Source organism: Lutra lutra, chromosome 4, assembly GCF_902655055.1.
Source record: "Lutra lutra chromosome 4, mLutLut1.2, whole genome shotgun sequence".
NCBI classification, from domain to species: Eukaryota; Metazoa; Chordata; class Mammalia; order Carnivora; family Mustelidae; genus Lutra; species Lutra lutra.
The window spans coordinates 152,360,321-152,366,562 of record NC_062281.1 but is presented as its reverse complement, the minus strand read 5'-3'; positions in this window follow the sequence as shown (position 1 = coordinate 152,366,562).

Below are 6,242 nucleotides of genomic sequence, written 5' to 3'. Positions count from 1 at the left end.
GGTCATGAATGGCAGGAGAAAATTAAAAGTTCACCCTTTTCCACGGGCTAAAAACGAAACTAGACCTAACCCAGAGATAGGCAGAGCATATCCTCCCATATTATTTCCTTCTGATCCTGTCCCAGAAGAAGATAATAGTTATTTGCATTTGCCTGGCACTTAACACTTCCCACGTAATAGGGAACCTGAACTCATGTGGGAGATCAGGGAAGACGTCTCTGAAGCAGTAACTTTTGAGTTTATCCCTGAAGCTAAAAACCACCTCCTTTCTGCTACACCAAGGTATTGGCTAAAGTCACTTCTTAGCTGCGTGTGGCAGAAGAATCATGACAGCACTCTCAAGTGGATTTGTTTAGAAGCCACATCCATAAGAATAATCATTATAAAAACCGCCAGTAATACATATGGAAATTCATCCTCTTCACTGTTCATCTGCATTCTCTTCTCTATCAAAATGGAAATCTCAGCCCATATATCTTCTGAATGACAGGCATAGGCTAAATTGTAACTGTGTGAAAAACAAGATTAAAAAAAAAAGTGTAAGCATTTTATGATAAGTAAAAGTATAAAAAAGTGTGCATTTGGTGGGGAGCAAGAACGGGCGATTGGGTGTTCAGCACCAAGAAGGGGGATTTCAGAGAGAGGTTAGCCCAATTTGGAGGGTAGAGTAGGTAAAACAGATGCTTTTTTAGAAAAATACATAAAAATATATGTATATATAAATAAATTCTATCTAGATATACACATCAATTCATTTTGGATTCTATTGAATATACTTTCAATTATATTCCTATAACCGTATCTTAATTCTATATATATTGAAATGAACACATTTTTAGCACTCTTATCTACTTTATTTTCCCTGCTTCTCTCAAGTCCCTTTGTTCCTACTGCCTACCACAGTGCTTAGTGCCACTGTACTTCCTAAATATTTGTTATATAAATGAAAATACTTCTCCCCCATTTTCTGCTTCACATGATCTACTTCTACTGCCATCCATACTGAGCACAGATGTCAGCACATAGTAAGTTCGATAAGAACTTGATCAACTGAACTGAACTGACCTCTTCAAACTTTGCTTCCTGAGTTCAAAGGGCTTCACTGTCAACACCAGTTAGACAACCCACGAGCTCACCTTCCCATTGCCAAAAAGGAGAGGTAACACGATGCAGAAAAGTCCCACTCTGACAAGTCTGTAGAAGGGTCTGGTTTCATGGCGAGAGACCTAGCAATCAATTAGAGAAAGGGAACGGTTGCCATTGGAAACCTTGAGGCCCTTAGGCTGTCAGAGGGAGTGAAAGGCTGGAAACTAATCAGGCATAATGAGCTTACAGTACCATAGATCATGTCAGCCAGCATTTTTATTAATTTCCTGCCCAGTGGCCATGCATAGAGGATTGATTCATCCATCAGTCCTTCCCCAGCTTGGACGCTAAATCACTTGTCAAATCAGGACCACAGTGATGAAAATTCAGGAGTGACATAGTGGCAGAAATAACGTTCATCATCCCTAATTCCCCACCTTTGGAGAGCATCTTACCCACACTTCCATCTGAAAGGGTGAGACGACTCTGAGAATGTAGAACTATTAAGGATAAGGAAGCACATCTAGCCTAAGGATGGCAACAAGATTTATTGGTAGTATAGCACATTGGACTAGATCAGGAGTGGCACAAATAATGGCACCCTTGCAGCTACATCCCCCTTTTCTGCATCCCCGACAGACACTGCAATTTAATTACTCCATTTCATCCTGGGAACAACTAAAAATCCGTCTGCGTATAACATACCATGAACTTACTACCAGTCTCCAAAGGTAAGCAGCTGAATATTTCCTTCTTAATGATGAGCATCAAAAGAAAAATTTTAGTGTGCCCCATCTGGCTCCTTTTTAAAATTCCTTATTGAAATATCTGCCATCCTTTTAACAAATATTTTCTGGCCTCTGCAGTCTTTCTAGCTATCTACAAGTGTTCTTTCCATATCTAGGGAAAATCTTCTGGGTTAGGGTAAGATGCCAGCAATGAGTGTATCACATAGAGACTAAGCCCAAGCATGAGGATCTGGGTTCTGGCTTATCCTGAGAAGGGGAAACTGAGGGAGCCAAAGGATAGCTTTATAGTCAGAGTTGAATGTTTAACTGGGGAATTGTTTCTATACAAAGAAATAAATACCAGGACTGTGAAGAGATAAGCACCCAGGTAGAGATCAAAAGTAAATATTATGAGTGGAGACTATATATCCCAGAATACCTTTTCCATTATGTGCAGACAAAACAGAGATTGGAGGGGTATAATATGTCATTCCAGGAGGCACATACAAGGAGATGATATATAAGCAGAGTTCTGACAGATAGGAGGGATTGGCCAATAAAGAGGCAGCAAAGCCCAGGAAGGGCATCTCAGACAAATGGAACTCCAAGTGCAAGGTTCAGAAGCTCCAGAGAGTTTCAAGGTGATTTCCCTTAGGTTACCTCTTTTAGAGGCCAAGATAATCTTTGCATCACAAGTGTTATGATCTCTATTTCAGAGTGAAGGAAATGAAGGTCCGATGAGTTTACCATAACTCACCCAGAGTCACCGGTCTAGTGGTACAGACAGGAAACTAAGTTCCTTTGATCAAGAGCCCAGACCCTTTTCATTAGATTCACCACCTCCAATGGAAGGGCTGATAATACCTCTTTTATTTTATCTTTGGTGAGAGAGGTTCTTAATGAATGAAAAACTGATAGAGAAAACAACACCGTATCAAGCTAATGGTAAAGAAATTGTAAGGATATGAGATCAGAGTTGGCAGGCAGCCCCTGAATGGGGGAAACATTTATGTTCAGTTCAAACATGTCAACAATTTAATCCGTGTTGATTTGGTTTTGCTATTGCAAGGCACACAGTAGCCTGCTATGAATGTTAATAGATAATTTCCTTTTTGCAAAAAAATCTTTTTGCAAAAGATTGAAGCAGACTAGTAGAAACTTAAGTACTGTTTTTCTTTCTTCCTTTTATGCTTTTAACAAAGATGAACTGAGTCTCCGCCTTACGCCAGCTATTACAGTAAGCATTGTAGAATCAGACACTCTTATTATACTCAAATGCTCACAAGCTACTGTGAAAATAGAAACCAATAAATACAACCTATCAACAAACATGTGGAAGGAGAGGAAATTGCATGCCCAGGGGCACACAAAGGAGCAAACTACCAACTTGGCCTGAGCGGACTGTGCCAGGACTTGAAAAGTGACCAGAGGTGGCCAGAGATACAATATGAGCATCAAAAGAAAGAAATACAGAGATTATAAACATGGAATAAAAAATGACTACATATATGAGTCCATGTGGATCTAAGCAAATGACAGAAGAGGAAAAGCTCTTCCTTACAGCAGAAAGCCAACTAATGAAAGTAGAAAAAGTACTGGATTTGGAAGAACACCATTTGGCAACCATAACAATAATCAATTCAGGAAAGAATTATCAATGGGTGTGAAAACTAGTAGGTAAAGGTTTGAGGAGTAGCAGGATATTTGCATAGTTTCAAAGGGTCTCTCAAAAATGTCTTTATAATAAAGAAAACGGGCAGACACTAACTTAAACCAAGGTTCAAAGGTTAATATCAATAAGGGGACAATTTAATAGCACCAGCCTCCTAATATGAAGCACTGAGAAGAACACAACATCATTCTGTGATATTTATAAAAAATTTATTATCAGGACCTAATCATGAGTTAACATCAGATAAATCTAAAGGAAGGGACATTCCATAACATAACTGACCTGTACACTTCAAAACTGTCCATGCCATGAGGCACCTGGCTGGCTCAGTCAGTAGAGCATGTGACTCTTGATCTCAGGGTTGTGGGTCTAAGCCCCACATTGGGTATAGAGATTACTCAAAAGTAAAATCTTCAGAAAATGTCAGGCCGATGAAAGACATAGAGAGACTCAACAAAATTGCTCTAGATTAAATATGACTGAAGAGACAAGATAATTAAATGTAATGCATAAACCATGATTTTCTGTTGTTATAAAGGGCTATGGAGCAATTGGTGAATTTTGAACGAGGTGAATAGATAATAGTGTTGCATCAGTGCTAATTTTCTGGTTTTGTCAATTACACTGTGGTTATGAAAGAGAATGTCCTTGTTTAAAAAAAAAACACTGGAGGATTTAGGGATAAAGGATGATCATGTCTGCAACTTATTCTCAAATGTTTCAGAAAACACTGGAAAGAGAAAGAGAAAATAATAAAAGAAATTAGTAAGATATTACCCTTTGGGGAATCTGGGGAAAAGGTATAAAGAATATTACGGACTGAATGTCTATGTAACCCTCAGAATTCACTGATTAAAACCTACCTTCCAATATGATGGTATCAAGAGATGGGATCTTTGGATGATAACTAGGGTTATCAGATGAGGTCAGTAGGGTGGTACCTCATGAATGGGATCAGTGCCCTTACAAGAGTAATGACAAAGCTCTCTTGATCTCTCTGTCTTTCAGCCAACAGAGAATACAAGGAGAATCCGCAGTCTGCAGCCAGAGAACAGACCTTCCCTGGAGCCCAGTCATATTGACACCATGATCCTGGAATTCCCAGTCTCTAGAGATGTGTGAAACAGATTTTGTTGTTTCTAAGTACCCCAGTCTTGGCGCCTTATGATAACAGCCCAAACTGAGACACGGGTAGTCTTTGCACTATTCTTGCAACTTTTCTGTAAATTTGAAATTATGTTAAAAAAGTTAAAAGAAAGACAAGTAAATAATGTAACCTGGAGAGCCGGGTAACGTTGGTGGTTGTGAATTGTCAAAAACTGCAAGAGAACTTGGGGAAAAGAGAGCAGGCAACTTCATGGAGAAATAGGGTTATAGATGATTCCCCCTTGTCAGTATTACTTTATAATGTTGTTTGTATAATGAATAAAAAGGTGTCACAGTACAGTGAAACAATGAGTAGTGCTTCCCTAGGCAGAGAAAGTAGAGAAAGATAGAGAAAAATAAATAGCACATTTAATGATGATTTTTAAAAACCTGGCATCACATAGAATTTACTATGTGCTAGATAATCCTCCAAGTATGGTATTCATATTAGCTTACTGACCATCCCAACAGCCCTATGTAGTATTACTATAACCATCTCATTTCATAGACAAGAAAATGGGGGCACAGAGACATTAAAGAACTTATCCAAGTCACCTGGTTAGTGAGTGACAGAGAGAGGATTCGACCCCAGGCAGTAAGAATGTTGGAGTCTGTGCCCATAATCATTACATTAACCTATTATTAACTTTTAGGTTTTCATAGTGCATTATGAGAAGAAATGTCCAGATTCTTCTCAGCCACTTCCTGCTCCACTTTTTTACAATAAAATGAACTGATTGTGAAGAATTTGCAAAGAGATTCAGAGAGCTTGACAATATACTCCTTGCGGACAAAGACCATTCACACATTTGTGTACCCCAGGATCTAACAAAATAATAATGCCAGTGGCTGGAACTGTGAGGTAGATTGATCATGACAGTGGGAGGGAGACAGCATTTCCTGAACTCACTGTGTTCCATGCATACTCCGAGGATACCACATGCTTTAACTCTCTAAACATTCTCAACTCCAGGAGATAGTCACTATTAGCCACGGATTACAAATGAGAAGTAACTAGTATGTAGCAGAGCTGGGCCTTGAACCCTGTAATCCCTTCCTGGGTCTCAGATACTCAACTACCACCAGGTTGACGAGCATATAAGGAACATGACGGGGAGACATGACAGCTGACCTTCTAATTCTTGTGACCTGAGACAAGCTACTTCCCTCATAAGACTTATTTCCCCACAGAAAATTGAGGTGTTGGATTGTATGATCTTTGGGTCCACTCTTGCCTTTACTTTTATACCTCTGACAGGGGAAGAGGCCCATCCCAATAATGTGAAAACTTCAGGTTATGGCAGGTCTATCTTGACCACCTTGTAGGAGAGAATGGTAGCTGAATGACCAAAGGAACCCTCACTGGAGACCACAGAACTGTGGAGCTACAGGGCTCGATCTCAGAGCTTAGAGGCCCAGGCCACTGATTTCAAAACAGGAATATCTTAGAGGAAAAGGAAACCCTATTCATAATTTGTAAAAACAAGTAGCAGAAACTGGAACACACTGAAACACATGGTCACCACCCTTAAAATCAAAAGGTACCTGACATGCTCAGGGAGCCCAGTACCCATGGGCCACATGCTGCTTGAAGTGCAGCAGATATCATA